This window comes from Sarcophilus harrisii, chromosome 1 (genome assembly GCF_902635505.1).
Source record: "Sarcophilus harrisii chromosome 1, mSarHar1.11, whole genome shotgun sequence".
Classification (NCBI taxonomy): domain Eukaryota; kingdom Metazoa; phylum Chordata; class Mammalia; order Dasyuromorphia; family Dasyuridae; genus Sarcophilus; species Sarcophilus harrisii.
In genome coordinates, this window is record NC_045426.1 from 225633679 (window position 1) to 225646571 (window position 12893).

The window sequence follows — 12893 nt, forward strand, 5'->3', positions numbered from 1 at the left end:
AAAAAAAATCACCCCAAAACCTACTGGAAACAATGCACAGTTTGAGCAAAGTTGCAAGAGATAAAATAAACCCACACAAATCACCAGCATTTCTATATTTTACTGACAAAGCTCATCAGCAAGAGATAGAAAGAAAAATTCCATTTAAAATTATAGACAAAACAAAATACTTGGAGGTCTACCTGCCAAGACAAACCCAAAAATTATATGAACACAATTACAAAATACTTCTCACACAAATAAAATCAGATATAAACAATTGGAAAAATATCAATTGTTCTTGACTAGGGCAAGCCAATATAATAAAAATGACAATTGCCTAAATTGGTCTACTGCCAAACTGCCAAAACATTATTTTATATAACTAGAAAAAACAATAACAAAATTCATCTGGAAGAGCAAAAGTCAAGAATATCAAGAGAATTAATGAAAAAAAAAAATACAAAGAATGGTGGCTTAGCAGTACCAAACCTAAAACCATATTATAAAGCAGCAGTAAGCATAACTATTTGGTATGAGCTAAGAACTAGAGTGGTGGATCAGTGTAATAGATTAGATACACATGACAAAACAATCAAAGCCTATTAGTAATCTAGTATTTAATAAATCTCCAAACTTCAGCTTCTGTGATAAGAACTCACTATTTGACAAAAATTGCTGGGGAAACTGGAAAATAATATGTCAGAGACTCAGGATAGACCCACAACTCATACCCTATATACCAAAATTAGGTCAAAATGGATATATGATTTGGGCATAAAAGATGATACCATAAATAAATTGGGAGAACAAATGATAATTTACCTAACAAATCTTTGGAGAAGGGAGGAATTTATGATCAAAGAAGAATTAGAGAACATTATGAAAGATAAAATAGACAATTTTGATTACATTGAATTAAAAATATTTTCCACAAACAAAATCAACAGAAACAAGATTAAAAGGGAAGTACAAAACTGGGGGAAAATCTTTACAGCCAATATTTCTGATAAAGGTCTCATTTCTAAAATATGTAAAGAACTGTATCAAATTTACAAGAGTACAAATCATTTCCCAATTGATAAATGGTCAGGGAGGTGAAGACAACTTCCAGATGATGAAATTAATCATTTATAGTTATATGAAAAAATGCTCTAAATCACTATTAATTAAAGAAATGCAAATTAAAACAACTCTGAGATACCATCCCACAATTCTCAGATTGACTAAAATGACAAGAAAAGATCATGATAAATGTTGGAGGTGATGTGAGAAAAGTAGTACACTAATGCATTGTTGATGGAGTTGTGAAACGATCCAACCATTCTGGAGAGCAATCAGGAACTGTGGTCAACGGGCTATAAAACTGTGCATACTCTTTGACCCACCAGTGCCATTACTGGATCTGTATCACAAAAAAATCATAAAGGAGGGAAAAGGACCCATATGTGCAAATATATTTGTAGCACCTCTTTTTATGGTAGCAAAGAATTGTAAAAGGAGCGGATACACATCACTTGGGTAATAGCTGAATAAGCTGTGGTATATGAAGATAATGAAGTATTATTGTTTTATAAAAAATGATGAACAAACTTATTATAGAAAGACCTGCAAAGATTTACATGAACTAATGCTGAGCAAAACGAGAAGAACCAGGAATACATTATACACAATAATAGCAAGAATGTGCAATGATCAACAATGAAAGACTTGGTTCAGTGATCCAAAGCTGTCCCAATAGACTTTGGACAGAAAATGTCATCTGTATCTAGAAAAAGATCTAAGGATACAGAATGTACATTATACATGCTATGTTCACTTCTTTTTTTCCTGTTTTTTAATCTCTCCCATGAGTTTTCCCTTTTGCTCTGATTTTTCTCTCCCAACATGATTTGTAAAGCAATATGTATTATAATAAATAAAATTACTACAATAAAAAATAAAAGTTCACAATCCAATTCTAGGCAATTTTCATGTAAGCTGAGTTTCTATAGATAGATAATAGATTCTTTCAAATGCACCAAGGGAGCTTTATATTTAATAGAATCTTATGTTGAATTCTTTAGTAAAATTGTCACTACTTTAATAATCCACTTTTGAACTTATATTTTAATATAAAAGTTTTATTTAAATTGCAATACATCTATGGTATATAAACAGAGATTTTCCTACTGTTATTGGAAGTTCTCCAGAACAGTTTGACATCCATAATTAAAAAGTCAGGGAATATGTTGTTCATTGGAGAAAATTCAGAACATCAGAGTCTCAGAAAACACACCAGAATGAAAAATTTTAAAAGTAAATATACATGGGAGAAAATAAGAAAATTCAGGTGGATTAGTATGTAGCAACAACTGTACTTAGAGTCTAGGGTACCCTGGAGTATTATAGAGTTGGAGAAGCAGGGAAACTATAATCTGTGATAATAATGGAGCGATGAAGAGGAATTATGTAGAACATGATATGTCCTGAACCCAAGATCACCATCAAAATTTTGATAATTAAGAAGCCCAAAGGAAGTTCCATAAATCTCTAAGTAAGAAAAGATGAGGAATTAATTAGATCTTTTCTCGTGGCCTTAAAAGTTTTTCAGTTGTAAACCAGATATTGTCATGGAACATAAGAGAGTCTATGATAGTATGATGATCTTATTTCTATCTCCAAAAAGGGACAAGAAAGAGAGACAAAAACAGAGACAGAGATAAACAGAGAATGACAGGTAAGGAAAGAAAAACAGAGACAGAAAAAGACATGGACAGATAAAAACAGGGGAGGATGAGATAAAGAAAGAAGAGAGAAAGACAGAGAGAGAGAGAGAGAGAGAGAGAGAGAGAGAGAGAGAGAGAGAGAGAGAGAGAAGGGGAAGCAGGTACAGACACAGAAAGAATGATCCAGACATACAAAGAAAGTGCTTTGCCCTTAGGGCCAAATCATAAACAAGATATAACCTTCTAGACTAACTAGTTCATAAATTAGGTATAAATTGTTTAGCAGAGAGATTCCTAGCAGCTGAAAAGAAAGTTTCCCAATCAATTTCTTAAATTATGAGAGCTGTCCCATCATATTTTCACATATGAGACACATCTGGATTAATAGAGAGAAGGAAAAAATATATATAAAGCAAACAGTTCAGCTTATACCATGAAAAAAGGAAATCCACACTTGTTAATGAACAATCTATTCAGATTGGGAAGATAGGGATAGATAGATAGGGAATCTATGAGGCACCTGAAGACACCTATTTGTCTATATACTTCTCCATCAGTGTGCATTGTCTTCACTCTTCCACTGGCTTAAAGAGGGAAATTGCCTCTTAGTCATAGCCCTTTGCACCTCTGCTGTTTAAAATCAGTCCCTGACACTCCTTTAAACTATGCTATCATATCCCAACCTAATGGCAGGAATTTTTAATCACTGACTTATATTTACCCTCTTTGTCCATTTTGCTGAACCTGATTATTCCCTGTAAACCTCAAACTACATTTCCCAGGGAACTATGCATTTAATCCCTAAAGACTGACCCTGCCCATAGGGAGTCTAGCAGTTATTTTTATGTTGTTTTCTTTATTTTTCTGATTATACATATAATTAATTTTTAAAATACTCATTCTTTATAAATTCTTTGAGAAAGAAAGATCAGAACAAAAGGGGTAAACCACAAAAGAAAAAAACTGAACAGAGCATGTGTTAATTTACATTCATTCTCCATGGTTCTCTCTCTGAATGCAGATGGCATTTTTCTATCGAAAGTTAATTGGGATTGTCTTGGATCACTGAACTTCTGAGAAGAACCAGGTTTTTCAAAACTGATCATTGCACAATCTTGCTGTACACTATATTTCTGGTTCTACTTGTTTTGTTCAGCATCAAGTCATATAAATTTTTCCAGGCCTTTCTAAAATCAGCTTATTCATCATTTGTTATAGAACGATAATATTTTCTTACTTCCTTTTCTTTTTAAGATCTGATATATTTATTATGTCATGCAATTGGGTAACATTATTTTTTTTTCATGGTTAAATTTTTTTTTAATTTAATAGCCTTTATTTACAGGATATATGCATGGGTAACTTTACAGCATTAACAATTGCCAAACCTCTTGTTCCAATTTTTCACCTCTTACCCCCCCCCCCTCCCCTAAATGGCAGGATGACCAGTAGATGTTAAGTACATTAAAATATAAATTAGATACACAATAAGTATATATTACCAAACCGTTATTTTGCTGTACAAAAAGAATCAGACTCTGAAATATTGTACAATTAGCTTGTGAAGGAAATAAAAAATGCAGGTGGGCATAAATATAGGGATTGGGAATTCAATGTAATGGTTTTTAGTCATCTCCCAGAGTTCTTTCTCTGGGCATAGCTGGTTCAGTTCATTACTGCTCCATTGGAAATGATTTGGTTGTGAAAAATTGGAACAAGAGGTTTGGCAATTGTTAATGCTGTAAAGTTACCCATGTATATATCCTGTAAATAAAAGGCTATTAAATAAAAAAAAATTAAAAAAAAAGGAAATGATTTGGTTGATCTCGTTGCTGAAGATGGCCAGGTCCATCAGAACTGGTCATCATATAGTATTGTTGTTGAAGTATATAATGATCTCCTGGTCTTGCTCATTTCACTCAGCATCAGTTCGTGTAAGTCTCTCCAGGCCTTTCTGAAATCATCCTGTTGGTCATTTCTTACAGAACAGTAATATTCCATAATATTCATATACCACAATTTATTCAGCCATTCTCCAACTGATGGACATCCATTCAGTTCCCAGTTTCTAGCCACTACAAAAAGGGCTGCCACAAACATTCGTGCACATACAGTCCCTTTCCCTTCTTTATAATCTCTTTGGGATATAATCCTAGTAGTAACATTGCTGGATCAAAGGGTAGGCACAGTTTGATAACTTTTTGAGCATAGTTCCAAACTACTCTCCAAAATGGTTGGATTCGTTCACAACTCCACCAACAATGCATCAATGTCCTAGTTTTCCCGCATCCCCTCCAACAATTATTATTTTTTCCTGTCATCTTAGCCAATCTGACAGGTGTGTAGTGGTATCTTAGAGTTGTCTTAATTTGCATTTCTCTGATTAATAATGACTTAGAACATCTTTTCATATGACTAGAAATAGTTTCAATTTCTTCATCTGAGAATTGTCTGTTCATATCCTCTGACCATTTTTCAATTGGAGAATGGCTTGATTTTTTATAAATTAGAGTTAATTCTCTATATATTTTGGAAATGAGGCCTTTATCAGAACCTTTGACTGTAAAAATATTTTCCCAGTTTATTGCTTCCCTTCTAATCTTGTCTGCATTAGTTTTGTTTGTACAAAAATTTTTCAGTTTGGTATAATCACAATTTTCTATTTTGTGATCAGTATTGACCTCTAGTTTTTCTTTGGTCATAAAGACCTTTCCCTTCCACAGGTCTGAGAGGTAAACTATCCTGTGTTCCTCTAATTTATTAATAATTTCATTCTTTATGCCTAGGTCATGAATCCATTTTGACCTTATCTTGGTGTACAGTGTTAAGTATGGATCAATGCCTAGTTTCTGCCATATTGGTTTCCAATTTTCCCAGCAATTTTTATCAAACAGTAAGTTCTTATCCCAAAAGCTGGGATCTTTGGGTTTGTCAAAGACTAGGTTGCTATATTTGTTGACTGTTTTATCCCTTGAACCTAATCTATTCCACTGATCAACTAATCTATTCCTTAGCCAATACCAAATAGTTTTGGTAACTGCTGCTCTATAATATAATTTTAGATCTGGTACAGCTAAGCCACCATCATTTGATTTTTTTTTCATTAATTCCCTTGAAATTCTTGACCTTTTGTTTTTCCATATGAACTTTGTTGTTATTTTTTCTAGGTCATTAAAATAGCTTTTTGGGAGTCTGATTGGTATAGTGCTAAATAAATAGATTAGTTTAGGTAATATTACCATCTTTATTATATTTACTCGCCCTATCCAAGAGCATTTAATACTTTTCCAGTTGGTTAGATCAGACTTAATTTGTGTGAAAAGTGGTCTGTAATTTTGCTCATAAAGTTTCTGATTTTCCCTTGGCAGATAGATTCCTAAATATTTTATATTATCAGTAGTTACTTTAAATGGAATTTCTCTTTGTAACTCTGACTGTTGGATTTTGTTAGTGATATATAAGAATGCTGATGACTTATATGGGTTTATTTTATAACCAGCAACTTTGCTAAAGTTGTGGATAATTTCTAATAACTTTTTAGTAGAATCTCTGGGGTTCTCTAAGTACACCATCATGTCATCGGCAAAGAGTGATAATTTGGCTTCCTCATTGCCTATTCTTATTCCTTTAATCTCTTTCTCAGCTCTTATTGCTATAGCTAGCGTTTCTAATACAATATTAAATAGTAACGGTGATAGTGGGCAACCTTGTTTCACTCCAGATCTTATTGGGAATGGTTGCAGTTTGTCTCCATTACATATGATGCTTACTGATGGTTTTAAATAGATGCTGCTGATTATTTTAAGGAAAAGTCCATTTATTCCTATACTCAAGTGTTTTTAATAGGAATGGATGTTGGATTTTATCAAATGCTTTTTCTGCATCTATTGAGATGATCATATGGTTTTTGTTAATTTGGTTATTAACATGGCCAATTATATTGATAGTTTTCCTAATATTGAACCAGCCCTGCATTCCTGGTATAAATCCTACTTGATCATAGTGTATTATCTTGGAGATGATTTTCTGTAGTCTTTTTGCTAATATCTTATTTAAGATTTTAGCATCAATATTCATTAGGGAGATTGGTCTATAATTTTCTTTCTCTGTTTTCAACCTACCTGGTTTAGGTATCAGTACCATGTCTGTGTCATAGAAGGAATTTGGTAGGACTCCTTCATTCCCTATTTTATTAAATAATTTATATAGCATTGGGGCCAATTGTTACTTTCATATACCATGACTTATTCAGCCATTCCCCAATTGATCAGCATCTATTCCTTTTCCAGTTCTTTGCCACCATAAAAAGAGCTGCTATGAACATTTTTTGCACATGTGAGTCATTTTTCCTCCTTTATGATTTCCTTGGGAAAGAGACCCAGTACATGCACTGACTAGGAAGTATTTTTTATCCTATCAACCATCTAAGGTTTAGTTGGAATGGACACATTTATATGTAGGTCTGAGAATGATTCTGCTTTTACACTTAATGAAATAATTTTGTTATTGGATTTATGTGTCACTTATATTCTAGCAAGAGAATATTGTACTGGGCAGGAGCTCCAGGTATGATTTATATGTTTTAGGCATAATGAACCTAGAAAGGCAGTTAAATGGCATAGCAGATAGACAGCCAAACCTGAAAACAGAAAAGCCAGAGTTGAAATCTAGCCTCATACATTTATTAGCTACGTGACACAGAACAAATCACCTAATTCTATTTGCTCAGTTTCCACATCTGTAAAATGAATTGGATAAGGAAATAGCAGTACTTTTGCCAAGAAAACTCCAAATGGGATCACAAAGAATTGGACATAAATAAAATGCTTAAACAAGAACAAACCTAAAAGGAGTAAGGATACTCCAGAGATAAAGTTCTCAGAAATTTCACAGGAATGTTAAAATGATAAATATTTCTCCATGCCTTTAAAAAAAAAAAAGAATTAAATAGCATAGCTATTATGCTTCATGTGCATAGCCACAAGGGTGGGCGGAGGATGGAGAAGGGGACAACCTAAGGAAAAGAAGGAGGCAGAACACATGATTACAAGAATGTGTGCTCATCCAGGTGGAGTTTAAAACTATACCACAAATATGAATTTATGGAATATTATTGTTCCATAAGAAATGATCAGAAGGACAATTTTAGAAAGGCCTGGGGATACTTACATGAACTGATGCTACGTGAAATGAGCAGAACTAGGAGAACATTGTACACAACAACATCAGTATTATAGGACAATCAATTCTGAAGAACATTTGACTCTTTCCAAAATGAGATAATTGATGCTAGTTCCAATGATCTTGTAATGAAGAGAGCCATCTAGACCCAGAGAAAGAACTGTGAGAACTAAATATGGATTACAACATAACATTCTCACTCTTTTTGTTGTTGCTTGCTTCCATTTTGTTTTCTTATTCATTTTCTTTCCTTTTTGATCTGATTTTTCTTGTGCAGCTAGATAATTGTATAAATATGTTTACATATATTGGACTTAATATATATTTTAACATGTTTAACATATAATTGGATTGCTTGCCATCTAGGACAGGGAATGGGGTTCCCAAGGAGGGGAAAATCTGAAACACAAGGCTATACAAGGGTCAATGTTGAAAAATTATCCATGCATATATTTTGAAAATAAAAAACTTAAAAATAAAAAAAAAACTATACCACATGTCCCTAAATAACCTTTCTATTTTGTGTATCTTTCTCTGAGGCCATATCACCAAAGAACACTTCTGAGAGGTAGATGAGAAATAAAATCCTCTTTCTAGGATGGCTCAGGAGTTTTTCACATTCACCTCAGATTCCTGTGGGCTGAACAATTCTCAAACTCAGATTATCTGCCTAGCCAAGATATGTATGGTTTGATCCTTTTGTCTATAACACCTTCCTAATATCATTGATCATATTCTCCTCTAGGAAGTTACCTCTAGGTAACCAGCACTTAAATCAAAAACCTTTGACTTTTCAAATGCATGAGGCTACTTAAAGAGCCTGGAAACATCTATCTCTTAAGATCTCTGATGACTCAAGTTTAGGGAAAGAAACACAAAAACAAGAGTCAGGGATTTAAGGTTTAATCTCAAAATAATCTAGGCCAGTGGGATGAAACTCAAATACAAATGGGGGCCACTCAGCCCTGTTTGTAGTGGCCAGAAGCTGGAAAATGAATGGATGCCCATCAATTGGAGAATGGTTGAGTAAATTGTGGTATATGAATGTTATGGAATATTATTGTTCTGTAAGAAATGACCAGCAGGACAAATACAGAGAGGATTGGCGAGACTTACATGAACTGATGCTGAGCGAAATGAGCAGAACCAGGAAATCATTATATACCTCAACAGAGATACTGTATGAGGATGTATTCTGATAGAAGTGGATTTCTTCAACAATGACAAGATCTAACTTAGTTTCAATTGATCAAGGATGGACAGAAGCAGCTACACCCAAAGAAAGAACACTAGGAATGAATATAAACTGCTTGCATTTTTGTTCTTCTTCCCAGGTTATTTATACCTTCTAAATCCAATTCTCCCTGAGCAACAAGAAAACTGTTTGGTTCTGCACACATATATTGTATCCAAGATTTACTGTAATCTATTTAACATGTATAGGACTGTTTGCCATCTTGGGGAGAGGGTGGAGGGAGGGAGGGGAAAAATCAGAACAGAAGTGAGTGCAAGGGATAATGTTGTAAAACATTACCCTGGCATGGGTTCGGTAATAAAAAGTTATTTAATTTAAAAAAAAAGACAAAAAAAAAAAAAAACAAATGGGAGCCACTAAACAGAAGAATCCTTGTGAGTCACATTGATCTAGAAAACCACATATTAACCTTACCTTTGTTCTGTTGCAGGTTTTTTTTTTCATTTATTTTGTCAAATATTTCCCAATTGCATTTTAATTTGTTTTTTGTGGGCCTCATGCTTAACACCTCTGACCAAACAATTATGTATTCTCATTGTCATATTTGTAAAATCTTTATTGGGAATCTAAGGGATTCAATTATTACAAATGAAGCAGAACCCCAAAAGAAAGAGAGATAGAACCTTTCTATAAATCTTACTCCCTAGCAAGGAGTTGAAGGTAGAAGGAAAGGGTAGCTCTTACTTACATGGTTTGATGGTTGTACTTCCATCAAAACCACCATTTTAGGGCAACAGAAACAAACCATTGTCAATATGACAGACCATCCAGTTCATGCCTCAGCTCTATGAGAAGTGTCCCAAACAAATGAATAGGGTGAGGTGGGGCATTCATATTCACCCTCATTACAAAAGGATTTTGCAAAAAACAAAAAACAAAAACACCTCTTCACTTTCCCTCTTCTGTCAACTATTTCCTTCACACACATAGCATGGAGACCAGCTTTACTTAATCACCCAATCTGCAGTCTAAAATTTATTCCTAATTACTTCATGCCATTGCTTGTTAGTTGCCAATATAAACCAATGTATAGTGGACTACAGCATGACAGGCTGTCACAGTGTGTTAAAAGCTTAATTTAAAAAAACTGAGGCTGCATTAGGTACAAGCATTAAAGACAGAAAATAAATAGCTCACTGAGCCTAAGAAAATACCGGTTATATTTCCTTTAAAACTCAACTGATCAAAGCAAATTTAAAAGTTTGTAATCTTTGTTTAAGCCTTAGGGTTGAAAAAATAGACTTTCTGAGATTCAAATCCAAGATGGAGGGATGAGGGATATGTGTCTAGAAGATGAAATGGAGAAGAATTTGTAGTTCTGTATATATGCACAAGGGAGAATAGTGCATGAAAAAATGATATACACCTGTCTCATGAACAAAGATGATAAAAAATTGAAATAGTGTACCTCTCTTCCCACAGTCCTCTAGTATTGATTAATACACTATTAGAAATGTGGATTGAAATAATCCTGACAAAAATTAGAATTATGCAGGTAAATATTTTGAAATCATGTAAATAATAATGAATGTGATAGGAGCAATAGCTGCCATATAGAGTAGGCTAGTTGTTTTAATTTGTTTTTGTGTTCTGGTGTGTGTGTGTGTGTGTGTGTGTGTGTAAAAGGAAGGAAAGTTATCATTGATTGTTCCAAGAAACTAAGGCATTTCCCCATAGAGCTGAGGGGAACTGTGTCTAACTGAACCAGTTTGACATCATTGTAGATAATTCTTTCTATTCCCTGGCTAAGCAAGCATACTGTTGTTAAACACAGATATACCACTAGGGGATCACTTCATTCCAGTCTGAAGTCTGAACCATGGAAACAGCCTGAGTAAAGTCTAGTCTACTACAATGAAATGATGACAATAATAATGATGATAATGGTGATTGTTATAGATCATATATGACTTATGACATATTACACACAGAGAAACAAGTTCAGAAGAGGACAAAGATAAGCAGGGTGGTGCTATCATGTTAAAGGTAATATACATTTGAATGTTATATAATAATAAGAGGCTTATGATTTCATATGTAATTTTTTTTACTGTTCTTTGTGTGTTAACATGTGCATTTGTAGATGTTTGGAAAGTTCTTTTAAAAAAAGTCTAAAGTGAATAAAAGAAAATTAAATTTTTTTCTATTTAGAAAATAATATTATTTATAAATATATATTTATATTTTAATCTAAAATATATTTGTATCTATGTGTAGTTACATATCTCAATATAGAATTAGAGAAAGAAAAGTGAGAGAGAAAGAGAGAGAGAATGAGAAACAAAGACAAAGAGAAACAGAGACAAAGACAGAGACAGACAGAGAAACAGAAGATGTCTATCAGGTTTCACTATCATTCACCTCGGCCTGAGAACCTATCTGCTGTTACCTATGGAATGCATTGTCCTCTCTTCTTATGGGCAGAGTTTTCCAGATATACCAGTATGACTTTCCTTTCTAACCTACTGTGGGTTGCCTTCTGGAGAAGGAGGTTGGGGACATGCCTGACCTTTTTAACTTCCTGATATATCTCTGGGGGGCTAAGCCAAAGCAAATCTACGAGAGGTGCCCTCATGAGAATTGTTTTCTCTCCTTATGGGCAACTATTAAGACAAATTAATGAAATATCAGGTCTAGTAAATGTAGAAAAAAGAAAAGAAATGAAGGAAGGAAGGGAAGGAGGAAGGAAAGAAGGGAAAAAGGAAGGAAGGAAGGAAGGAAGGAAGGAAGGAAGGAAGGAAGGAAGGAAGGAAGGAAGGAAGGAAGGAAGGAAGGAAGGAAGGAAGGAAGGAAGGAAGGAAGGGAGGGAGGGAGGAAATGACAAGGGAAGCGCCAAAACTCTCTCTCTCTGACTTTGGGAAAAAGCTTGGGAAGCTCCCTCAGAGAAGTTCTCCCCTGAAAGACCTGCCCCAGGGAATCAAGATAAAGTGGTTTCATTTTATTATCTGGATGGGACTAGTTGAGTCCAGGACCACTTCTACTTAGCCCAAGCTGGAGATCAAGATTTCAATCTAACCCAATTGAGTTGGAGATTGGTCCAGGGACACTCATTCAATTCCAAAATTCTCTATTCTGATTCCAGCTCAAACTGCTCCCAGCCCCCACCAAGAGTTGCCCATAAAGCAAGCTTCCTTCCGCTCAATCCCTTGCAGAGGGCCTAATCATGCCAAGGAACCTCTCTCTCTCTCTCCTTGGCATAGCTGCGATGCTCTGCCCGCTGAAAAGACATTCTCTTTTCAGCATTGCTCCTTTTTTATCTCTCTCACCTAGTTCCCTAACAGGACCTATTTACCTCTCTGTCAGGATTTCTCTGCTAGAAACTTTCAGCCTGCAAAAGCTGACTTCTCAGTTCTAATAATAAACTTCTTTTGCCAATTTAACTTTTCGGGTTCATAAATTCATTTACAAAGGACCTGTGCCAATCAGAAAGGGGTTCCCACAACAACCTGACCTGCACTGAACCTCATCAGAAGGAAGGAATGAGGGAAGAAGAGAAGGAAGGAAGGAGGGAAAGGAAAAAGAGGATCTTTTTTTGGTGTATCTCATATTTATTGAGGTAATCCAATACTGTCCTGATTGTCTTTGTCACTTTTTGAACACCCTTCTTTTCTTTTTTTTTCTTTTTATTGTTATTAATGCAGCTAAGTAGTATAGTAGATAGAACACTGGTCCTGAATTCAGAAATACCTGAGTTCAAATCCAGACTCAGACATTTGCTAGTTATGTAATCCTGAGCAAGACACTTAACTCCAGTCTGCCTCAGTTTCATC